Raw genomic sequence first — 27196 nt, 5'->3', positions numbered from 1 at the left:
GTTGATCGTGATCCGTTCGTCGGATGGGGACGTCAAACTCGGCATCCGCCTTGGTGCTACATGCGAGGAGCAGGCTAGGTGCCGGCACCGGGTTGCATCCTCTCCCGTCTCTCATCTCCGATACGAACATGACGCTACACTACACACACACACACACACACACACACACACACACACACACACACACACACACACACACACACACCAGTCACTTACGCTTCACAGGTACACTTACCCACATAGCTCTCATACTTCGCGAAGGAAATTTGCCTGTGCGCGCGAAGAATAAGAAAAAGTTTTACAATTAGGTGGCTAAACCGGTCCTTCGGGATCTCCCATTCGTGGCATATGACATTAATTACTAGTAATATCGCACTATTCATCATAAGTGGATCTAAATACAGTTCGGAAGGCACCTATAGCCATAGTTATCTAACAAAAAGTGACATTAAAAATGTAAATTGTCCGTGAGCAGCAAATTGTGCATATGTTTGAACTTTAGATGATAATGCGAATTGTTTTCTTCTGGAGATGAATTCAAATCTAACATTCATGGGTAATGAAAACTAAGCAAAATTTTCGTGCCTGATCGAGAATGGATCACAGAACAAATCGTCAATACTGACTAGGCATAAAGAACCGTGATGTATCTAAATTTTGAAGTAGTATCTGTTTCCAAATCTGAACTTGAAATCTGATGACGAAACTCCTAGTTTTGTAGCCACGAGTGGGCATTGCACGTACGTTTCTTTCCTCAGTGGCGAGATGAGCTCATGTCTGAATGAAAAATAACACGATGAAGAATTCACTGCTGACTGGGAGTCGAGCCCCACACATATCGTCGTTGACTAAACACCAAGAACGCATTAACTATCGAATTATGTTTCACCAGTAGCTGGGAGTAGCATGTTTGAACTTGAAATGATGAGACGAAAAGTTACGTGTCACACTGGAAGCCGAAGTCCTCACATGTCGTTATTGTTGACAAAGAATGTAGAGATGCTAAAAAGTAAAGCTATTTCCCATGAGCAGATAGATCTGTTCATGCTATAGCTTGAAAAACACAAAGAAAATTTCTATGCCAGACCAGGATGCCAACCATAACAAGCGCCTGACGTGAAGACGTTGGGGTGTTTGGAATTTACAGCAAAAAACCAATTTATGGAACCGTGTCGCCATGAAAGGATCAAATACCGCTAGACGGAGGATCCGAGGTCGAATCACAGTCGAGAAGCAATACATTCAACACCTCATACTCAAATAAAAAATGGAATAACTACCTTATGACCTTACATGGAGTCTGGTTTAGTAACTGAAACAGTACTGGTATTAGAATGGTTAATGGTAAGAGTTTCTACATACCGCCTGTCGTGGTCCAACCTAACCTCTTCTCGGCAGCGAAGGGGCACCATCAATATCGTGAATATAGAACCACGGTACAATCGTACATTCTTTATTGGAGTAACCAGAAGTTAATAGGATCTGTTTGTGGGAAGTAACTACCTTCAGCTCAAGCGAGACTCGAATCCACATCTAGCATCAGTCCACCAGATAACCGTGTTCTATATGTGACCGTATTACCATTTCGTCGTAACGCAGGGCCTCTTACTCGATGCCACGGGGTCCCGGGTTCGATTCCCGGCGGGTCAGGGATTTTCACCTGCCTCGAGATGCCTCGGTGTTTGTGTTGTCCCCTTCATTTCATCATCATCCAGAAAAGTGGCGAAATTGGGTTGAGCAAATGTTGGGAAATTGTACGGGCGCTGATAACCGCGCAGTTGAGCGCCCCACAAACCAGACATCATCATCGTACTGGATGAGAATAATGACTCTCTGGAGTTGATTACATATGTTCACTGCATTCATTTACTTGTTGGAGCGAATCGCCATTAACTGCCTTAGCTGTCCAATGCTTACATTAAATCTCATTTTGTAATCCATACGTATTATAAAAATGGATGTACGTATATATGTATATTCCACATCTCCTCCTAAACCACTGGATCGATTTGAACCAAACTTGGTACACATATCACGTATTGTCTTGAAATAATCGCTGTGGGGGCAAGAACCACCTACCTATTAAAGGGGTAGGGTTGAGAATGTTGTGTCGGCCACGAGGCGCAAACACACATACTTCAGTCATCCAGTATTCGAGAATGAGAGAACTTAGAGACTTGCGACTAACTTTACACAGATTTTCAAACCTTTACGAAATGTTTTCTCTCTGGTGATCTCCACAAAATGAAAAATGGTGAAAGGAAAGAAAAGCTTATCTCTTAGTACATTTTCGTTGTTCACGCAGTTAAACTGTCGAATGAAGTATTGACATCTCAGTTTATTACTTGTTTACAACTAACTATATTCGCGACGCACTCTGCAGACAGTATTCACGTATACCATTGAGTGTACCAGAAAAGTTACACTATGTGATCAAATGTATCCGGACACCTAGCTGAAAATGACTTACAAGTGAGTGGCGCCCTTCATCGGTAATGCTGGAATTCAATATGGTGTTGGCCCACCCTTAGCCTTGATGACAGCTTCCACTCTGGCAGGCATACTTTGAATTAGGTGCTGGAAGGTTTCTTGTGGAATGGCAGCCCATTCTTCACAGAGTGCTGCACTAAGGAGAGGTATCGATGTCGGTCGGTGAGGCCTGGCTAAACATTCCAAAGGTGTTCTGTAGGATTCAGGTCAGGACTCTGTACTAGCCAGTCCATTACAGGAATGTTATTGACGTGTAACCACTCCGCCACAGGCCGTGAATTATGAACAGTTGCTCGATCGTGTTGAAATATACAATCGCCATCCCCGAATTGCTCTTCAACAGTGGGAAGCAAGAAGGTGCTTAAAACATCAATGTAGGCCTGTGCTGTGACAGCGCCACGCAAAACAAGGGGTGCAAAACCCTCCATGAAAAACACGACCACACCATAACATCACCGCCTCCGAATTTTACTGCTGGCACTACACACGCTGGCATATGACGTTCAGCAGGCATTCGCCATACCCACACCCTGCTGTCGGATTGCCACATTGTGTACCGTGATTCGTCACTCCTCACAACATTTTTCCACTGTTCAATCGTCCTATATTTACGCTCTTTACACCAAGCGAGGCGACGTTTAGCATTTACCGGCATGATGTGTGGCTCGACCATGAAATCCAAGTTTTCTCACCTCCCGTCTAACGTCATAGTACTTTCAATGGATCCTGATGCAGTTTGGCTATTACACATTACGACCCTCTTCAACTGTCGGCGGTCTCTGTCAGTCAACAGACGATGTCGGCCTGTACACTTTTGTGCTGTACGTGTCCCTTTAGGTTTCCAATTCACTATCACTTCGGAAACCGTGGACATAGGAATGTTTAGGAGTGTGGAAATCTCGCGTACAGACGTATGACACAAGTGACACTCAATCACCTGGCCACGCTCGAAGTCCGTGAGTTCCGCGGAGCCCCCCATTCTGCTCTTTCACGATGTCTAATGACTACTGAGGTCGCTGATATGGAGTACCTGGCAGTAGGTGGCAGCACAGTGCACCTAATATGAAACATGTATGTTTTTCGGGTGTCCGGATACTTTTGATCATATAGTGTCTATCATTGCACCAAGCATAGTTCAGGAAATCTGACGTTATAAACACTGAGTTGCGTGAGAAACTGCAGAGATGCATGAAGTGTTATTTCTTTACTGCTAAATCTATTCGCAGCACATTTCGCAGACAACACTCACATATACAACTCAACTGGATATACATGCAAAATTGTATCATTGTACAGCACATAGTTCAGGAGATACGACGTCATAAACATTGAGCTAAAAAAAAGAAGGCGATATTCGTTAGAGATACAGGTGAAATACGTGAAATATATGTGAAATATATTTGACATGTGCGTGCGTGGGAAAAGCCACAAGGAAAATGCTAGTCCTGTCATCCTGAATCCCTGGAATGATTTCAACCAAATTTGGACCACATATTATTTACAATGTGGAAATAAATACTGACTGAGTGAGAACCACCAACCTACTATTTGGGGAAGCGTGATAACATGAAAAGAGAAGGGGCAGGAGGAGGAGATTGGCAGAGACAGGGGAGAGGAGGAGATGGACTGAGAGGGGGGGGGGGGGGAAGAAGTGGACAGAGAAGGGGAAGAGGAGGAGCTCGAAAGATAAAGGAAATAGGAGGAGTTGGGAGGAAATTGAGACAGAAAGGGAAGAGAAGGAAATGGACAGAGAGAAGGTTAGGGGGAGGAGGAAATAGACAGAGGAGGAAGGAGCAGACGGACAGAGGGGGACGCGCAGGTTGACACACACAGGGAAGAAGACGAGATTGACAGAGTGTGGCAGGGGGAGATGGACAGAGAGTAGGGGGTGGAGGAGGTGCACAAAGAAAGGGGGTCGGGAAAATGGATATAGAGGGGGTGAAGGAGGAGATGGACAGAGAGATGGGAAGGAAGAGATAGACTAATAGAAGATAGGCATAGATACACACCAGGACAAAGCTGAGTACTCATCTAGATAGAGCCTTCCATCCCAGCTGCTCTGCTTTACAATCTGTTCGTCGCACAGTGCAAAAGAAAAGGTGAATTATTGAACCCACTCCCTCTGTAAGTTTTTAAGCCAAGGAGCTCAGAAATAATTCACTTCGTTTTCTAACCCGTGAATAGTAGCAAATGCCTGGAACAACATTTCCTTGAAAGAGCTCGTGACTGCCTTTCCTAATCAGAACAATTTCTGCACGACCTATGATCTACAGCGGACGTTCCTGTACTCACGTTGGCTAGCGTAAAATTATTTCATATTGTAGTTTGGTTTTCAGCGTGAAATATTTTCGATAAACCGAGTGTACGCCATGCAGTAAAAACAACGTGGTAACCAGTGTTCACACAGCACACGACGTGAGGTATATTAAGCACTCAATCTGCCACTGCGGGTAAAAATCATCCGAAAAAAGTAGGTTGGACTAGAAGTTCGGGGCGACGATGTTTGGTGTGTTAGTATGCGGGCTGCTGTAAATGTATATATCAATCGTCTTTTGCTATTTCTGGTAGTGATCCTGAGTTGACATCTTGAACGTTGCATATTTTAAGGTTTTGATTAGCGTTGTTTATGGGTTAGAAACCGGAGGGTTAAACGAAAAAAGTGTAAAATTTGTAACTTTTTTTCTTCTTTGGATTTAATAGAGGGGTAAAGAGAGTTGAGGTAGCTGGAACATTTGTGCCGAATACGAGATGAGTGTTATCACATCAGCAAATAGTTTTCTCACGTCATATAGGATCGTTTTGACATGAATTATTCGCCGCATTCAGGAATTCTAACGGCTGTAGTTCTGTCACGTAAGTGGCCAAACGCTGGTTTCTGACAACATTGGAGCCTAGAACCAACACAGCGTTGGCTTGGAGTAAGACGACGTTTGCAGCAGGACTACAAACCACAAACCTAGCAATCGGCTGCAACAATTACTGCTCCCTCATTGTCATAGTGATAACTAAGACAGATAATTCGTAATGAGAAAAAGGGAAATTAGCTGTATTTTGTACGTATAATGACCTTCCTGGACTGATAACATAAATTTGATAGTAAAATGACACACCATAATTGAAAATCATTCAGAATATTTAATCGAAATACCAATAAATATCTAGTGAATGTAGCAGTATAATTCTGTATCACTCCAGGAAGTTACTCGAAAATTATAAGGTGGCCAGTCCTATTCTACGATGTTGTCAAGTCCCAGTGATCCTTGCCGCAGGAAGGAATACGTTTCCACAACTGATGTGTTTCTTGAGCGGGCTAGCATTCCAGGAGAAAAGCTTTCGCATCGAAGACGAAATGGAAACTGCCGCCAAACTGACGTAAGTTTGAAATACGACAGGTATAGGGCAAGGTGTGTAAGCCGTCCGTGACATCATAAACAAAGAGAAGGGGAAGTTAACTGGACGGCCCTCCTTGTCATAGCTGTCGTTATTTTAATTTTGTTAAACTCCACCTTTTTAGTATATTCGTATGAGAATTCTCGAGGAGTAATTGTTAGAATAGACTGCTACATTAAGTGTAAATAAGAAAATAACTTAGTGTTCATTCTGATGAATGGCTCAATGACAGTAAATCCTTAAATAGAAGGAAATTTTAAAAAGCAGACTGGAGTGTCGTTTACACGCATTGACCCACAACAACGTCTGGGAAAACGAATACGTCGGTGCAGATGGATAGACGGTACTTGGAGTGTGTGTAGACAATCCAGATGCTGCTGATTCATTAAGCCAAATTAAAAAGTCTGTTTAATAGCGATCAATGTCAGCTAAGTTATAATTCAAACTTATTTTCTACGATTGGAAGAATTAGTCAACGGTGTGTGGACAGCATCAACACCTTTGTATCCCACACACAACACAGCCTCATCACATTCTAGTTAATCACAGCAATACACTCTTTACTTGTACCTTTCTGTAGACGATTTTCTTCGTAACAGGGAGACACCCCTCATTTTAGGGGCGTATCTCACCGCTGTCCGGGGCATCTCCAGACACATCTTGTGTTGGAATCTCATTGGCTGGAATATAATTGAATTCAGTGATGAGTTCCGCTTCGAATAGACCCCGACCAGCGGACACGTGTCTGGAGACGCCCCTGTCAGCGGTGGGATACCAACCTGAGTATCGCCCGCTACACAGCCCGACAACCAGTGGTGATGGGCTGTGGTGCATTCTTTTCGTAGCAGGACCCCTTCGGTTGTCATCCGCTGCAACCTTGCGGCACAACGTCCTGTTTGATTGCCCTCCAAGGCAAGCCATCCTGAGCTTATATTTCAGCAAGAAAATACCGCACGCACTCGGCGAGAGTTTCTACTTGTTATCTTCGTGCTTCCCAAACCCTGTCTTGGCCAACAGAGTGCCCGGATTTCTCCCCAATTGAAAACATTTCGAACATTATGGGCAGGGCCCTCAAACCAGCTCGGGATTTTGACGATCTAACTCATCAGTTGGACAGAATTTGGCACAAATCCCTCAAGAGGACACCCAACAACTCTGCCGATCAGTGCCAAGACGAATAAATGCTTGCATAATGGCCAGAAGTAGACCAACACGTTACTGATTTGATCAGTTTGTGAAGCTCTTTCTCTCGAATAAATCATCCAATTTTTCTGAAATTCTTTTCATTTGTTTTCCTGTATGCACCACGTCTACCGATTTCCGTCCCATTCGGATCATTACTTCGTGGTGCGTCTTTTTTTGTCTTAGAATGTACGTAGTATCGCGTCACAGGATTTCAATCTTAACATTGTTGACAAATTAAGATTGAAATCGCGTGACACAACACTATGTTTTGTGAATCATATCGTCTAGACCACTTAACATATTTCTTCATTGATTAAGAAGTTTTGGCTACTGCCATTATCAGCTCAAAAACTATGTATTAAAACATTTTATATGAGGTTGCGACGATGTGCTATCCCGAAATGTGTAAACAGATTTTTAACAATAAGTAGACAGTTATTATTTCTACCAAAAGAAAGAGTGATAGTACCTGCTCAGTATTCACCATCTTGTGATGGGACTGTGATGAGTGTAGGATGCAAGACCGCTGAGGCTATTCACACTCTATTGAGCAAATTTGAATTATAATCTGGTTGTTAACGAATCATGGTACATTAATGTAATAATTCTACGACGTCTGGATAGTCTCCACCGGCCGGCCGGTGTGGCCGAGCGGTTCTAGGCGCTTCAGTCTGGAACCGCGCGACCGCTACGGTCGCAGGTTCGAATCCTGCCTCGGGCATGGATGTGTGTGATGTCCTTAGGTTAGTTAGGTTTAAGTAGTTCTAAGTTCTAGGGGACTGATGACCTCAGAAGTTAAGTCCCATAGTGCTCAGAGCCATTCGAACCATTTGATAGTCTCCACCCACTCCAGCATCATCTTATCCGTCTATACCGACGCATTCAGTCACCACATGCTGTTGTGCGACACTGTGTGTAAATACCATTCCAGACTACTTTTTTAAAAATGTTTGTTTATTTCAAGACTTGCTGTAACCGGGATCTTCAACAGAATGAGCACTACGTTATTATTTTTATATATACTTAAAGAAACAAGCTATACCCCTGGATTGGTAGTCCACTCAGGGAACACATCAGCTGTGGAAACGTATTCCTTCACACTGCGAGAAGGATTGGGCCTTGCCAACATCGCAGAATAAGCCTGGCCACCTTGTTATAGTCAACTTGCTTCCTGGAGTGACATAGAATTATCTTGCTTAATTCACTTGATATTTATTGGTATTTTAATGAAATATTCTGAATTATTTTCAATTATGGTGTTTCATTTTACTATAAAATTTGTTTTTAGTCCAGAAAGATCATTCCACGTAGAAAATACAACTAATTTGGTTTTTTATCATTACGAATTATCTGTCTTAGTTATGACTAGGACAATGAGAGAGCACAGATTGTTGCAGTTGATTGCTAGCTTTGTGGTAATGTTGTCTTGCTGCGAACGTCGTCTTGCTGCAAGTCCAACTCTGAATTGATTCTGGATTCCAATCTCATGAAAGACCAGCGTTTGACCTCTTACGTGACAGAACTACAGCCGTTGAACTTCCTCAATGTGGTAAATAATTCATATCGAAACCATCCTACATGACCCGAGAAAACTATTTGCTGATGTGATAGCACTCATCTCGTACACGGCACAAGTGTTCAAGCTACCTCAGCTCCCTTGAACCCTTTATTAAATACAAAGACAACAAAATGTTACAAATATTATCCTTTTTTCTGTTTAACTCTCCGGTTTCTGACCCATGGACAATACTACGCAAACCTTAAAATGTGCAACGTTCGATATGTCAACTCAGGAACACTACTACAAATAAAAAATGACGATTGATAAATACACTTATAGCGTCTCTTAATGCCTATTCAGCAATGATGATCAGTGCTGTGGTCGAGTCTCGATCAGAGAGCTTTGCTTAGTTTGCATTGCCTACTTATACTGTGTTTGAAGCCATATCCGGATCAAAACAGTTCGAATGTCATTTAAAGTTCAAACATACGCACAACTAGCAGCTCATGAAAAATTCTCGTTTTAATGTCACTTTGCGTTAGATAACTAGTGCGATAAGTGTCTTTCGATTTGCACATAGATACACGTGTCATGATGGATTCAGTGATGTTACTAGTGATACGGTAAATTAAAATGTAAATGTCGTGTGACTAGGGCCGCCCGTCGGGTAGACCGTTCGCCGGCTGCAAACCTTTCGATTTGACGCCACTTCATCGACTTGCGCGTCGTTGCGAATGAAATGATGATGATTAGGACAACCCAACACCCAGTCACTGAGCGGAGAAAAATCTCTCACCCAGCCGGGAATCAACCCGTGCCCTTAGGATTGATGTGCTGTCGCGCTGTCCACTCACCTACCGGGCACGGACAGCAAGAAGGTGTCGATGGTGAGAGTTCCATAGAGCGCTACACGCTGTAAATTGCGGTCTGTCCGTAACTAGCTGATACAAAACCACTCGCCAAGCGAACGACGGTTAATAGGTGGTTGGAAAACCTTTGAGAGGAAGAATACTTCGAAATATCATCGAATTTTTTGGAGTTCGGGTGTTCTTGAAAAATGTCTTATTCGAAAAAATTTAGCTTTGATTAAGGATTAGGGAGTGATTTATGTGGTAGAGTTATGAGCATTAGTCATCTCGGATACTAAATACAGTGTTACCATTTTAGAACTGTCACTTATTGTAATCAGTTTGAGTTCATAAGCAATAAGAGTTGTCTCACCTTTAATAATGTGTTCTCTGATATTTGTAGCATCGTGCTATTGTCTTACATCTGGAGTTGTTATTACAAAAAAAAAAAAAAAAAAAAATGGCTCTGAGCACTATGGGACTTAACATCTGTGGTCATCAGTCCCCTAGAACTTAGAACTACTTAAACCTAACTAACCTAAGGACAGCACACACATCCATGCCCGAGGCAGGATTCGAACCTGCGACCGTAGCATTGTTATTACAATACAGAGCAGTGTTAGCTAGTGGTCCCTTAACTATTCTGGTTATGAGCGTACCACTTTCTCGAAGCCGTTGTTGTAGGTGAGTGAAAGTGGTAGTTGGTGGACTGAGGTGATACGGAAAACATTCTCGGTAATGCGGTGTGCGGCTCTACCACTACTTAGTGTAACGTGAAGTGGGAGATACGAAAGTCATTCATCTTAAAACTTATCTTCTATCCAAACCGTACAGTTCTGGACGTGGGCATCTTATCTAAACTTTTTCTACTAAATCCCGTCTATAACTCCTAGAATAGGAACCGTGAAACATCCTGTATAACCTGAACCTATGTGAACGTACTCTCATACAAGAAAGTATCCAAACGACCTGAATTGCTTTCCGAGTGACTTGTATTACGCGACATACATACAAAATGGTTATTACAAGTCATCACTAGAGAACATTGCTCTATATGGGAATCAGTCCAGAAGTAAATTATTACCACGATACGGGTGAAGTTAACAGTAAATACGTTATGAGGGGTGACGCAGTATTTAATGCTTGTAAACTCAAATTGATTACAACAAAAGTCATTTAAAAACGCAAATTTCAATTTCAAATTACATTACGCAAGATTTTGTTCTGGACCGGGATCCGGGACTCTATTCAGAAACTATTGTCCGTGTTAACTACCCACGAAAGTTCTTAAAACTGCTTTCATCCACAAGTGACAAAGTGTGCGTATATTTAAACTGGAGATGATGTGCCTTACTGTTTTGTGTTGGGCAGTGATTCAGCACCTTCTCGATTGTTTAATAAGCACAACCAAGTGTTAGTCGACATTTTTCACCCGTAGCGAAATGACGATACGAAAGAGTTTTGCTTTACCGACACTCGAACCCGACACCTGTCGTCGATGTTTGCAAACCACGAATAGACATTGAATATCTGTTTACTTCACTAGTAGTGAGATGTGTGTGTGTTTGAACTGGAAATAATATAATGAAAAGTAACGTGCTGGTTACCAGTCGAACCCACACATATAATCGTTGTTGACTGCACACGAAGAAACTTTAACTAATGGTTTCATTTGGCTACTAGCTAGGAGCAGCATGTTTGAACCAGAAATGATATGGCGAAAACTCTGTATAACGGGCACCGATGGTTATTGTTGATAACAAACGGAGCAACGTTAAAAATCATAATTATTTTTGACCTCTAGTTTGGTTTGCATATGGTAAAGCTCAAAATGGGATTGACAGTAGTTGCTGAGTCCTGGGCCAGTACAAACATTTTCGTCATGTAATAAAGTTGAAACATGCTATTTGAAATGTCATTTTTTGGAATAAATTTAAGTTTGTACGAGTTTAACACTGTCAACTCCAGTAATGTGTTTCCTGATATGACTTACCGTATTAATTTGCGTCTGGACTGATAGCCATACGGACCAGTATGCTCTAGTGGTCTCTTGCAGTAACCATTTTGTATAGTCAAACGATTGTACCTAGAAGAGATTAAAGGCCCTGCAAGAAAGTTACCTTATGTGGGTGGAATACCAATCACACGGAAAGAAATTTACTTCTTTCAGATACTTTTGGACATTAGAATACCATCGTGCTCAAACTGCGTGATATCCTCACAGCCCACATAACGTAACTATGTTGCAGGTATTCCACTCTCTTTTAGGCACAGTCGTGTGACTGTAAAATGTGGTTATTATATGAGATCGCTAGAGAACATTGCTCTGCATAGTAACCAGTTCAGATGTGAATTAATACCACTGTATTTGTTTTGTAGTTCAAACCCTTGTTTCTTGCTGCAGACTACATCGTACTTACGTTCCAGGCACATTTCGCCTATTATAGTAAGATATCTTCAGTGGATTTAATCTCGAGTAATACAGTTTTGTTTTTATATACGATTCTCAGAAGATACTTCGCGTCATAATTTTTACATAAATAAGTTACTACTTACGGTTATTTTTTTCCCATCCGAAATTTCCGATTTCTCCCGTGTCGTCATTGGTTAGAGGTCACACCATCACTTCACTTACAAAACACACACATTTTCATGTCACGATATTTTGGTTTTGTTGTTTCGTTGTTGTGGAACACCATCACTAATCTGGCACTAACTGCAGATTTTTCTTGCGATAATTGTCAGTGATTTCCACTGTATCAGTGTTGAGCTGGTGTCTCTTTTTTTATTTTTTTATGTAAGTGTTGTCAACTCAATGAAATTCTTGATGCAAACCTAATGTTTCTTTATTTTTTCCTGTCTGTCTCTGTATATGTTGTGTGTGTGTGTGTGTGTGTGTTGCGCTACGGTTCGACCTGACGTAGCGGACGGCTCTTGTGACCGACTCAACAAAATGACGTGACGAGTAGGATATCGCAAGACGCGTCACTAACTAGGGCGCCTGGCACAAGACCGAGGATTCAGTAAGCTGACATTGCCGAAGACGCTGCACAGGACCTCAGAAGAGGAGGAGGTGCTTCACACCAGAGCAATGACAGACCTGGAGGGGGACTGACACTTGACCGGCGCCTCAGACCTGTTGTTACTTGGAGGTCAGGAACGGTGTCGTTTCAAAAACACTAGCCGAACAAATTTGTATACATACCACCTAATTGAGACAGGCATTACTGCAATCACCAGCAACGCTAAAACAAGGGAGGTCCACGTTAGTCGTGGAGCAGAGACGAAGTAAACTGCCTCCAGCTGACTCTTATCTTCAACAGCGCCGCGCCGGGTAGCCGCGCTGTTTTAGGCGCCTTGCCACGGTTCGCTCAGCTCCCCCGTCGGAGGTTCGAGTCCTCCCTCGGTCATGGGTGTGTGTGTTGTCCTTAGCGTAAGTTAGTTTGTGTTAGATTAAGCAGTGTGTAATCCTACGGACCAATGACCTCAGCAGTGTGGTCCCATAGGAACCTACTGCCACCAAAAATTCTAAAATTCTGTATGTAACATTTGGCTCTGCTTAGTTTACAGTCTGATAGTGGTATTTCCGAATCCATTGTCCAACAGGTTTTAAGGGGTGCACACTTTGTTACTTGTAATGAAACCATAGTTAACATCTTTCGTGGTTAGTTTACAGAGACAATAGTTGCTGGATAGGAGTCCCGGACTAGTATAAAATTTTTCGACAAGTAATTTCAAGTAACTTCCTTGGAGGTCTTCTACGCTGTTTTCCGTACAGTCCTGTGACCACACAGGTTACAACAGACCCCTAGAGAACACTTCTCTGTATGGTAATCAGTACAGATACAAATTAAAACCACGATATTTCAAACTAATACTGGCCAAAAAACAGATATTTCACGTCTGTTTATGCCTGCTCAGCAATGACAGTCGGTGTATGTTCGAGTGTTGATGGGGCACGAAAGTTTTGGTTGGTTAGCATTGGCCATAGGTGCTAGATTGGAGACCAAATCCAGAACAAAGCAATTGGGCACGTCATTTAAAGTTCAAATATATGCGCAAATAGCTGCTTTGGAATCCCTTGGATATTTAGTGCCACTTCGTGCTAGATAACAAGGACGAGAGGTGACTTGAACTCATAAACTATTATGATTACAGTGAAATTACTAGTGATATGCTGTTGATTTTAAGATTTCCGTAGAGCACTTCAGGCTCTTAACTGCTGTTCTCATTTTGGTTATATCTTTAATGAGTTTATGTAAAATCACCCACCAAGCGAATGATGGCTTTTAGGTGGTTGGAAAACCTTTTAGAATGGAAAGGATACTTCTAATTATCGTAGAACAGTAGAAGTCCAGGTATTCTTACAAAAGCTCTTATTAAAGAAAAAAAATAGTTTTTATTAAGAATTACTGAAATATTTATGTGACAAAGTTAGCAATTCTAGTTCTCTCAGATGCTAATGAGAGTGGTTATATTTTGAAAAACCACATATTGTAATAAATTTGAGTTTACAAGCGTTAGGTATTATCTCATCTCTGGTAACCTGTTTCCTGATATTTGAAATATCGTGGTTTTAATTTGTATCTGTACTGATTACCATACAGAGAATTGTTCTCTAGGGGTCTGTTGTAACCATTCTGTGTGGTCACAAGACTGTATGTAAAACAGCTAGAGGACTAGCGAGGAAGTTATGTCATGCGGGCTGCAAGCAAACTAGGCGGAATGCAATCGAGGACATTCGTATACTTTTGGTCATGAGAGTACATATACAATATTGTTTATAAGAGTGATATAAATGAGAATATCAGTAGTTACAGTATATCTGAAAGACATTTGCGACAGAAAACCGATCCATGCATAAACTCCTCTCAGTGTTCAAGTTGCGTCAAAACTAAGTAAAAACTCGAACTTTTGAAGATATCCACACCTTCTCCGTCAGACCATTCGAAACCAGTTTAGATTCACTTTCCAATTTTGAGGATAAGGGTTCGTAAAACAAATTATACTTTGTACTCAGGATGTGTTTCCTATTGAACCTTTTATAGAAGAGTTCACGACTTAGTAAGTTAGCAGATAATTATAAGTTAATCTGGAGTACTGTGTGCGACGGAACAGGAAAGCTACAGTTTTAATCCTACATGTTTCAGTGGAAAATAATAAACTACCGTATCGTTCAAACATACGAGGCTTATATACATTTAACTGTCACTGAAGATAAAACGCGAGTTACCACTGCCGACGGACAGTGGGAGAGATTATTGGTATTGACGTATGCGGCAAGACTAGTATAAAATACGTTACTATCAAAAAAGGCGATATGATCTTACCTAAACCGGTCAAATTCATTTCTTGGATTCGGTTTTTCACTAGAATATGCAATCCACTCATGCATTGAACTGAATCAGGCAACAGAACGTTAAAGCAGTGAGAATTTAAAGATCAATCTACCGCAGAAAGTATATCTCGATTTTTAACATATTTCGTTATTGATCATATGTATGCCACAGAACTTGATGAATCCTCGCGTGTGTATGAATAACACAAGACTGTCACGCTCATGATGCAGTGCAGAATTCCAGAACACAGAACTATGGAGAAGCGACATTTCACACGTATTCTCATCTGAAAATCTGAATTCCATTTTTTTTCTACATAAATTAACGTAAATCGAATTTATTTCTGAGTTATTGTTAATCTGATTTGTAGCAACTGCCTACTAAAATAAATGTGTGGCTAAATTTTCATTTGTCTTGGTGAGTAATGTCCACAAATGAATAGCAAGTACTCACGATTACACATAGTTTTGTTTTGCGACTTTCTTTTCTTTTTATGATAAGCATTCTTCCTCCTGACATTGTATGAGTAAATGTACATCTGAATATCTTGCTCATAAGATCACTGTATAACAGGTATTTTCTTTCCACCGTTTATATTTTCTTTTTGTCTTCAAAAATGATTTTACATAAAGTAATGGACTTTTTTCAGTTGAAGTATGACGTATCTGAAATGCACAGTTGTTAGATTTACCTGTTTGTATACTAAGACAAGCTGCATATCTAATATTTCGCAATGTACATCTTATTGGCCTTTTTAGGTGGTTGGGGGTGGGGAGTGTCATCTGTCACTGCATGGCGTCACTAGGCGTGCCAGATTACCTCTCTCGCGCCGAGCTCGTATCTCAGAGTAGCACTTACACCCAACGACTGCAATTATTTGTTGAGCACATTCTAATTTTTGTCCTCTCGTACAGTTTTTAGCCCTCCATTAACATGAAAGTTATTTCCTGTCATGTCCCTTCTTATAGTAAGTGTTCTCCACATACTCTGTGACAAACTCGCATTTTTATGTTATTCGTCTATTTCGCTGAATAAGATAATTACATAATCACCAAAATACACTTGTACACAATTATTCTCGGCGTTAATTATGAATGAACTCAGTAACTGTAGTCTGTCCTAGCGCGTTAGATATTCTTACACGACGATGTTTGATATTCTTCTCTGTGCTAATGTAAAATTCTCTATTCATCCATCATCAATTTGACCCTGAGTTATGAAATGTGGGCTAGCTTATGATGTTTCTGCTACTCAAGGTGTATGTATCTCAAGGAATAATTTTTCCGAATTTCAGCAAATTCTGTGACGTGATTTGGGATTAAAAGGTGTAATTCAAATAAATAAGGGTAGAAATGCGGTTCAGATTGTTCGAAATTTAACTATATCGGAAAACTACATCTTCTAAACTAGATGTAGGTTGTGGCCGTCATATCAGTAAATCAGTCTGCTGTTCTTGAGTTTACATTACACAAATTAAGACCTGCTGGATAATTGATTTTTCTCATATATATTCCGTCACATAATATATGTCACGGTGCATTTGATAATTCTAGCAATAGTTAATTATGTATACATTCTTGGCACATTTTCGACGCTGTGACGATACATTTTGCCGGCCGCGGTGGTCTAGCGGTTCTGGCGCTGCAGTCCGGAACCGCGGGACTGCTACGGTCGCAGGTTCGAATCCTGCCTCGGGCATGGGTGTGTGTGATGTCCTTAGGTGAGTTAGGTTTAAGTAGTTCTAAGTTCTAGGGGACTTATGACCTAAGATGTTGAGTCCCATAGTGCTCAGTCATTTGAACGATACATTTACAACTGGAAACAACTATCATACATTTTTCTTCGTAACGCACATAATTACTTTCAGTTTAGACTAAGAAATTTTCTTTGCTGTACATGGAAGTTTCTAAAATGCTTGCTAATTTGTGATTGGATCCGACTTTTTTAAGTGCAGTAGACAGAGCAGTTCATAAATGAGAGCGCAGCTTCTGTTTAGAAGCCAAGTGAGGCAGTTCTGTTTCAATATCGAGCTTAAATTCTTGCTAAAGTACGATGAACTAAAATTCGACTAACAGCTATTTAAATAACATCATTTTACAATTGCTAAAACGCCACGTCAGTGTTGAATGAGAAACAGGTGATCGGTTTATATTTAAAATTAGTGAGCTCAAAAAGCATTGTAGGACTGTCATCAATGTAAGATGGATTCGCGTAAGATTTTACTTTACGTTACAAAAATGGTTCAAATGGCTCTGAGCACTATGGGACTTAACATCTATGGTCATCAGTCCCCTAGAACTTAGAACTACTTAAACCTAACTAACCTAAGGACAGCACACAACACCCAGCCATCACGAGGCAGAGAAAATCCCTGACCCCGCCGGGAATCGAACCCGGGAACCCGGGCGTGGGAAGCGAGAACGCTACCGCACGACCACGAGATGCGGGCTTTACGTTACAAAAATAACCAAATTATAATAATTTTTATGTGTTAATTACGGTAAATTAATACTTCCGTGAATATTCTACGTACGTTTTGAATACTGTTTTGGCCAACCGATAATTCATGTTTAATTGAACAACTGCAACATTGTTTCTGAGATAAGTTTACTACTTAAAATAGGCCGCTGAAACATATCATGTAAACGGGCAACGCATTCCAGGCTGTTGTATACCCAAGGGTTAAGAGTGGATGAAACATAGTCACCTGAAGTTTTTACAGACCACCTGCCTTAGGAGCAGTAGTGGCGGAGCATTTTAGGGGAACTTGGAGAATATTTCGTGTAAGGTCATGTTATAGTATTCGGTGGAAGTTTTAACTTACCAGCTATAGATCGGGACGCTCAAGTGATTAAGGCGGGTAATAGGGAGAGGGAATCATGTGAAATTGTTCTAAATGCTTTATCCGAAAATTGCCTTCAGCAGCTAATGAGAGACCCTGCTCCGAAAAATATATTTGGTCTCCTAGTCACCAACTGGCCCCAAACTTTTCGACTCAGCGTATGACAGGAAATCAGCGATAATAAGGCCGTTGCAGCATCACTAAATACGGCTGAGAATAGGATTATGAATAAAAGCAGTAAGATATTTGTGCTTTGCAAGAGCGAAAAAAGCAGATTTCAGATTATCTGAACGGTCAACATAAGATTTAATCTCCATAACAGACAATGTTTAGCTTCAACGGACGAAGTTCAAGAGTATAGTACAATACGCTTTAGACAAGTATGTACCGAGAAAAGAGCGCTTCAGTGAAAATTTAAAAGCAGTAAAAACCTTACAAACCAACAAAAACTGAGCAAACCCAAAATTAGCGTAAGCAGATCCATACGTGAACGGTTCAACGAACTAGAAAATAAAATTTTATCTACCAGCTTGACAGAAAGTCCTAAGAAGCTTTGGTCTCACGTTAAATCAGTGAACGAATCGAAGCCGCTGTAGAATCTATGTGACTGCAATGGTATCGAAATAGAGGATGACAGAGAAGGCAGAAATACTGAGCGTCTATTTCCCAAACTGTTCCGCTGAGAAATATAACACAGCATTTCCTCGTTTAAACTGTCGCACGAAAGTCAGAATGCCAGATAACGAAGTAAGTGAACACGATACGGAAAAGCAACGGAAATCACTCAACAGAGGCAAGGCCATGAACCTGACCTGATACCAATATGATTCTACACACAGTATGTGAAAGAACTTGCTCCTCTGCTAGCTCTGCTGGTAGCAATTGTACTGTAGGTCGCTAGAGTTTGGAGAAAAGCTACGGTCACTTCCGTCCTCAAGAAATGTCACCGAAAAGACGCAGAAAACTGTAAGCCTGTATCTCCGACGTCGGTCTGTTGTAGAACTCTGGAAGATGTTTTGTGCTCGGGTATTATGACACTTCTGAAGACCGAAAATCTCGTCTGCAGGAATCAAAATGGGTTCCGAAAACAACGATCGTGTGAAACCCAGCTCGCTCGGTTCGTTCACGAGTCCCATAAAGCAGTAGGTACCGGTGCCCTAGCTGATACTGTGTTCCTTGACTTCGGGAAGACGTTTGATGCAGTTCCTAATGAACAAAATACAAGCGTACGGAATAATAGAAGAGTTGTGTGATGAACTGAAGAATTTATAGCAAAAAGAACTCAGCATGCATGCTATTCTCAACGGAGAGTAATCTTCAGACGTAAAAGTAATTGGGGCGAACCGTAAGGGAGTGTTGTAGGACCATTACTGCTTACAATATAAATAAATAACCCCGACGATAACTGGGAAGTTCCACGTGGCTTTTCGCGGATGATGCTGTAGTATACGGAGAAGACGCAACGCTAGAAAACTGTAGCGACATTCAGGAAGACCGACAGAGGATCGACGCTTGGTGCAGGAATTGGCACTTAACCATCAGCATATCGTAGTGCTCACAAATATACAGAAAGGCCCATGATTATATACTCACACGATTGCAGGACAATCACTGGTTTATCTAGGAGTACGCGTACGCTACAGTCTGGAACCGCGCGACCGCTACGGTCGCAGGCTCGAATCCTGCCTCGGGCATGGATGTGTGTAATGTCCTTAGGTTAGTTAGGTTTAAGAAGTTCTCAATTCTAGGGAACTGATGACCTCAGAAGTTAAGTCCTATAGTGCTCAGAGCCATTTGAACCAGTACGCGTACGGAGCGGACGAAAGTGGCACGACCACGTAGAACTAATGGTAGGCAAGGCAGATGCCGCACTGAGATTCAGTCGAAGAATCCTCAGAAAGTATAGTAAAACCACGAAGGAGGTACCTTACATTGCTCGTCAGTGGAGAATCCTTACCAGGTAGGACTGAAAGAGGAAATATGGAAGATACAAAGTAGTACAGAGCGCTTCGTTACAGGTTCATTTGGTAAGCGCGAAAGCGTCATGGAAACGCTCAGCCAAATCCAGTGGCAGACGCTGCCAGTGTGGTTTTCTGAATGGCTATGCCGTTTACTGTTGAAGATGCGAGAGCCTACATTGCTAGAAGAGTCAACCAAAATATTGCTCCCTCACAAGCTTATCTCGCAAAAAGGCCATGAACATAAAATTAGAGAGGTTCGAGCTCACGCAGATCGTCAATAACTGTTCTTTTGCGAATGATTCGCGATTGGAATAGGAAACGGGGGAAGCGGCAGCAGTACACAAAGTACCCTCTGCCACATACTGTAAGATATAGACGCAGGTGTGCTTCGCATCAGGTTGTTTTGAGGAACAAACAGAATCTAAAGTTGGAATTCGGCAAAGGTGCACAAGTTGCTGTAAAACTAACATTTCGAAAATACACTGAAGAGCCAAAGAAACTAGTACATGTGAATAATATCGTGTAGGGGCCCCGTGAGCACGCAGAAGTGCCGCAACACGACGTGGCATGGACTCGACTTATGTCTGAAGTAGTCTTGGAGGGAAAATATTGCAAGGCTGTCCATAAATCCGTAACAGTACGAGGGGCTGGAGATCTCTTCTGAACAGCACGTTGCAAGGCATCCCAGATATGCTCAATAATTTTCATGTCCGGGGAGTTCGGTGGCCAGCGGAAGTGTTTAACCTCAGAAGAGAGTTTCTGGAGCCCCCCTGTAGCAGTTCTCGACGTATGGGGTGTCGCATTGTCCTATTGGAATTGCTGAAGTCCGTCGGAATCCACAATGGACAAGAATGGATGCAGTTGATCAGACACGATGCTTACGTACATATCACCTGTCAGAGTCGTATCTAGACGTATCAGGGGTCCCATATCATTCCAACTGCATACGCTCCACACCATTACAGAGCCTCCACCAGCTTGAACAGTCCCCTGTTGACATGCAGGGTCCATGGATTCATGAGCTTGTCTCCATACCGTAAACGTCCATCCGCTCGATAAAATTTGAAACGACACTCGTCCGAACAGGCATGTTTTCACTCATCAGCAGTCCAATGTTGGTGTTTCCGGGCCCAGGCGAGGCGTAAAGCTTTATGTCGTTCAGTCATCAAGGGTACAAGAGTGGCCTTCGGCTCCGATAGCCCATATCGATGATGTTTCGTTGAATGGTTCGCACGCTGACACTTGTTGATGGTCCAGCACTGAAATCTGCAGCAGTTTGGGAAAGGGTTGCACTTTTGTCACGTTGAACGATTCTCTTCAGTCGTCGTTAGCACCGTTCTTGCAGGATCTTACTCCGGTCGCAGCGATGTCGGAGATTTGATGTTTCACCGGATTCCTGATATTCACGGTACACTTGTGAAATGGTCGTACGGGAAAATCACCACTTCATCGCTACCTCTGAGATGCTGTGTCCCAGCGCTCGTGTGCCGACTATAACACCAGTTCAATCTTACGTAAATCTTGATAACCTGCCATTGTAGCAGCAGTAACCGATCTAACAAATGTGCCAGACACTTGTTGTCGTATATAGGCGTTGCCGACCGCAGCACCGTATTCTGTCTGTTTACATATCTCTGTATTTGAATACGCGTGCATATACCAGTTTATGTGCCAAGTAAAAGTTTCTGTTTAAATGAAGAACAAGGAGAAACAGGCTTTATATCTCTTTTGAGAGACGTTACAAAGCTTAAAATAGGAGGACAAGTGTGCAATCGGAATCCCGGTTCGACGATGTTCACCTGCCGAGAGAGCAGGCGCCGGAAGCGGCGACATCTGTCTGGAGGTAGGAGCAGACAGTAAATCAGCTTCTACCGCCTCAGTAGATTCCTATTTGCATTCCCTCTACCCCTATTCTATCACTGCCAGAAGGTGATTCATACAAATGTTACTTCCTTTGTTATTCTATTTGCGAATGTAATGGACGAAAAATAATTTATCTTCGCCTCTGCGGTTTATGGTTGTTGAACGAGATACAATAAGACTTACATTAAAAATACACGAAATGTATCGCTTTCAAGAAAAGTTAATTTTTACCGTGTCAGTTACATAACATAAATCACTTCTGACTAGTTCCGATGATTACTTGTCATTATTGTACGTATATAATCGAAACTAGTCATCATTTATGCCATGCAAGTGGGACTGTAGAAATAAACTTCTTTTTAAAAATATATATGCCGTGGTAGCTCCCGCACAGAAATGACGTCCCCTCCAAAAGATATTCCCTATACATCATTCAGGTGCGTGCCCCAACGTGCTCATATTCTGAAGACCAGGTAGATGAGCTCTGTGGAGAGTGACAGCAGATTCCGCTAAAAGGTAATAATACCGAATTTTTCTGCGAAAGTAGAATTCATTATTAGAAAATTTCGAATGCGACACCAGAAATGAGAGAACTCATACGTCAGTAGAGTTCACCGAGAAGATCAACATGGCTGACCTCAGTACAGTCTTCTGAAAGATCAATATAATCATTGTATGGTTTGTGACGGTACTAAACTACATTCAAATTGCAAGTAATCATAGAATAGAAAGATACACAGTGGAAATATACACACATCAAAAAAAGTATTGCATTACCTCGGTTCCGAGAGTTCCGGAACCTGTACAGAATATTGGAACAGAGATCAACATTAACATCATTTCCGCCCTTTCTATTGCTCATGAAAACCACACATTGCATGTTGTAACACCACACAGCGAGACCTTCAGAGGTGGTGGTCCACACTGCTGTACACACAGGTACCTCTAATACCCAGCAACACATCCTCTTCCATTGATGCATGGCTGTATTCGTCGTGGCATACTACCCACAAGTTCATCAAGGCACTGTTGGTCCAGATTCTCCCACTCCTCAACGGCGATTCGGCGTAGATCACTCAGAGTGGTTGGTGAATCACGTCGTTCATAAACAGCCCTTTTCAGTCTATCCCAGTCATGTTCGACATGGTTCAGGTCTGGAGAACATGCAGACCACTCTAGTCGAGCGATGTCGTTATCCTGAAGGAAGTAATTCACAAGATGTGCACGATGGGGGCTCGAACTGTCGTCCATGAACACGAAAGCCTCGCCAATATGCTGTCGATATGGTTGCACTGTTGGTCGGAGGATGGTATTCACGTATCGTAGAGCCGTTACGGCGTCTTCCATGACCACCAGCGGCGTACGTCGGCCCCACATCATACTACCCCAAAACAGCAGGGAGCCTCCACTTTGCTGCACTCGCTGGACAGTGTGTCTAAGTCGTTCAGCCTGACCGTGTTGCCCCCACACACGTCTCCGACGGTTGTCTGGTTGAAGGCATATGCGACACTCATCGGTGAAGAAAACGTGATGTCAATCCCGAAAGGTCCATTGGGCATGTTGTTGGGCCCATCTGTACCGCGCTGCATGGTGTCGTGGTTGCAAAGATAGACCTCGCCATGGACGTCGGGAGTGAAGTTGCGCACCGTGCAGCCTACTGCGCACTTTTTGAGTCGTGTTACGACGTCCTGTGGCTACACGAAAAGCATTATTCAACATGGCGGGGTTGCTGCCAGGGTTCCTCCGAGCCATAATCCATGGGTAGTGGTAATCCACTGCAGTAGTAGCCCTTGGGCGGCCTGAGCGAGGCATGTCATCGACAGTTCCTTTCTCTGTATCTTCCCCATGACCGAACAACATCGCTTTGGTTCAATCCGAGACGCCTGGACACTTCCCTTGTTGAGAGCTCTTCCCGGCACGAAGTAACAATACGGACGCGATCGTACCGCGGTATTGACCGTCTAGGCATGGTTGGACAACGGGAAACACGAACCGTGTACCTCCTTCGTGGTAGAATGACTAGAACTGATCGGCTTTCGGAACCCCTCCGTCTAATAGGCGCTGCTCATGCATGGTTGTTTACATCCATGGGCAGGTTTAGTGACATCTCTGAACAGTCAAAGGGACTGTGTCTGTGATATAATATCCACAGTCAACGTCTATCTTCAGAAGTTCTGGGAACCGGGATGGTGCAGAATGCAAAAAAATGGTTCAAATGGCTCTGAGCACTATGGGACTCAACATCTTAGGTCATAAGTCCCCTAGAACTTAGAACTACTTAAACCTAACTAACCTAAGGACATCACACACACCAATGCCCGAGGCAGGATTCGAACCTGCGACCGCAGCAGTCCCGCGGTTCCGGACTGCAGCGCCAGAACCGCTAGACCACCGCGGCCGGCCGGTGCAGAATGCAGAAATGCTGTTTATGTAAATCTATTTAAGAAGGGAATGAACAGGGTAATTAGCAAACGTTTCCGTATATTTAAAATGAAAGCAATAACCACAGAAGAGGAAGTAACAAAATGTGTTGCAGATCCGAAGAAAGTAGAGCAAAAGAAAATCTCAAATGAAAGGAGGTATTATGTTATCAATTTGGTTAAAGAACTGCAGCTGTTCATCTACATCTACGTGAGTACTCGGCAATTCACGATTATGTGCGTGCCAGAGGGTTCATCCAACCACCTTCAAGCTATTTCTCTACCGTTCCACTCTCGAACGGCACGCAGGAAAAGTGAGGTACATAAATCTTTCTGTGCGAGCTCTGATTTTTCTTATTTTACCATGATGATCATTTCTTTCTATGTAGGTAGGCGACAACAGAATATTTTCGCAATCGGATGAGAAAGTTGGTAATTAAAATTTCACGAGAAGATCCTGTCGCAACGAAGAACGCGTTTGTATTAATGACTGCACCCCAATCCACGCTTTCTTCTGTATTTCACGATAATACAAAGCGAGCTGGCCTTCTTTAAGATTTTTCGATGTCCTCCGACAATCCAATCTGAGTTTGAGCCACACGACACAGCAGTACTGCAGAAGAGGGCGGGCAGTCGTGGTGTAAGCAGTCACTTTAGTAGACCTGTTTCACTTTCTAAGTGTTCTGCCAGTAGATCGTAGTCTTTGGTTTACTTTACCCACATTCTTCTGTACGTGATCGTTCCAGTTTAAGGTATTCTTAACTCTAATCCCTAAGTATTTATATGAATTTACAGTCTTTAGATTTGTGAGATTTATTGTGTAACTGAAATTTAGTGCACTTCTGTTAGTACTCATGTGAATGACTTCACACTTTTCGTTATTTAGTGTCAAATGCCACTTTTCGCCCTGTAAAGACATCTTGTCTAAATGATGTTGGAATTGGATTTGGTCATCTGATGGCTTTACAAGACGGTAAATGGCTGCATCATATGCAAAGCAATCTAAGGTGGCTGAAAAAATCGTTCCTATGTCGTTTATGCAGATCAGGAACGGCAGAGGGCCTTTAACACTTCCTTGGGGAATACCGGACATTACGTATGCTTTACTCGTCGACTTTCCGTCAGTTACTACCAACTGAGACATATCTGACAGGAAATCACGAATCTAGTCACACAGCTGAGTCGATATTCCACAAGCCGCTGCAGATTTAATTTCAATACAAAGCGTAGAAAAATGGAGAGTCAGTGCATATTTCTAGTACGTGTGGCGTAATTAGAATCGGATAGCTGTAATGGGGTATAAATGATTTTGTCCACATGCGACAAAATTGACATGATTAAATGGCTCTGAGCACTATGGGACTCAACTGCTGTGGTTATCAGTCCCCTAGAACTTAGAACTAAGACATGATTAAATCACGAAGAAATTTTACTAAGCACTTTCGTTGCCTTTGTTGACGCGAAAATGTTACAATGAGCATTTTAAAGTGTAGTGTGAGTGCCTGTTGAGCCGTCACATCGCATACACTACGAATATGTAGAAAGACGGGATTTACCCACACGCCATTTTATAGATTTTTGTAGATGTTGTCAGTGTGTAAACAAAAACTAATGGTATATAGTCAGTCTAATAATATGTTTTAACAGTACGTGATACTCAAAGATCAAATATGCATTACATTAAATAGGATATATTTGTGGTCCCTGCAACAAAATATCAACATTAAGCTGCTTCTGCAGCACAATCTGTGTGAGACATATTAACAACTAGTAATAGAGACAAATTGTGAATAAAGTAAGATATGCAGCTGAAAGCTGAGATGCGTCTGTTTTCGCCATATGTATGCCACTTCTGTCATATCTGTCCTTTTAACAAGTTTGTAACTGCGACCGTTTTTTATAGGCTTTTTCTTTGTTTTTCATTTTTAGTAACGAGATTATGGAGAATGATGGCAGCTCACTTGGCTGAATTCAATATTTTCGCTAGTATTTTATGAGTAACGCCTACCACATCTATACTCCTCCAGCCACCTTGCTGTGTATGGCGGAGGGTACTCCTGGTACCTACAACTGATTCCCCTCTCCGTTCCAATAGAGGGTATTTGCAGGTAAATCTCCGTGCCGGCCGGAGTGGCCTAGCGGTTCTAGGCGCTACAGTCTGGAACCTAGCGACCGCTACGGTCGCAGGTTCAAATCCTGCCTCGGGCATGGATGTGTGTGATGTCCTTAAGTTAGTTAGGTTTAAGTAGTTCTAAGTTCTAGGGGACTGATGACCAAAGAAGTTAAGTCCCATAGTGCACAGAGCCATTTGAACCAAGACAAACTACAACGTGACTGCGCTGTAGCCTGGTGACTATACTGAAACTCCATTCATTACGTTACCGGGCAATAAAGACAATTTTTCGTTCCAAGAACTTTTGTATGCACAAAGACATAGTAATTATTTGGCGATACGTACATAGGAGTAAGCAAAATGTTGCCAGACTTTTGACCGGAATGTAATCTCTAGAAATTTCAGTAGCAGACCTCTCCGTGATGTACAACGTCTCTCTTGTAATGTCTACTGTTGTAGTTTGTTGCAAAGCCCATTTCTGCTGCTATAAATGCAGTTGTGTTGACGTAAGTTTAAACATTCTCATAATTTTTATTGTTATGGATAATAACGACCTCCACCAACGCGTACGTGCTTATGTGAAAACATTCGGCAATATCGTTCGGCTTTCCACAGCTCAGAACCTAGTAAAAGACGTAAGAGTTCATGGAAATTTTATTCGCGACAAATTTGAAAGATTTGGTTCATCGCAGGACGAAAAGAAAAGTGAGTTTCTCGTGGTTGGCCACATAACATTATTTAATGTCATTTTATTAATTAGCCCATGACCGGTTGGAGGCAGAGCCGCGAAACTAGTTTACGAGCCGCGCTAACTGCGGCCGGCCTGAAGTGGCGTTGTTGAAGCTCATCCACTGCTTTCTGCTCTCATACATTCTCTCTCAGTATCCCATACTGCTAGCGAAGCACTCTGGTACACAACCCATGACTGGAGATTATACGGAGTACCTGCAGTCTGGAGATACGTACTACTGGGCTCAGTTCGATTGAGTCACAACCGGTAAGTATTAAGGGCATTCATCTGCAGGAGCGACAATTAACTGAATGAGATCCGCTTCAATTGTACTAATTATTTATTTAAACCACTAGCAGTTTCGGGATTTAAAGATCCAATCTTCGGGTGTATAAAACTGTAACACATAAAGGAAAGGAGGGAAGAAACATAATGCAACATACCTGTAAAAATCAGATCAGAAACAAGGCGACACTCTAATTGTATTTGCTAATGCATTAACATGCGGTCGTAC

General features: G+C 42.2%; 1 protein-coding gene across 2 annotated transcripts in view; it reads right to left on the bottom strand.

Moving 5' to 3' along the window:
• The window catches only part of LOC126248829 (zinc finger protein rotund-like), a 910415-nt gene that overhangs the window by 606031 nt on the left and 277188 nt on the right, over window positions 1-27196 (bottom strand). The window lies entirely within an intron of this gene.

This window comes from Schistocerca nitens, chromosome 3 (genome assembly GCF_023898315.1).
Source record: "Schistocerca nitens isolate TAMUIC-IGC-003100 chromosome 3, iqSchNite1.1, whole genome shotgun sequence".
Taxonomy (NCBI): domain Eukaryota; kingdom Metazoa; phylum Arthropoda; class Insecta; order Orthoptera; family Acrididae; genus Schistocerca; species Schistocerca nitens.
Note: the sequence above shows the minus strand (reverse complement) of the source record. Positions and strands in the feature narration are given on the sequence as shown.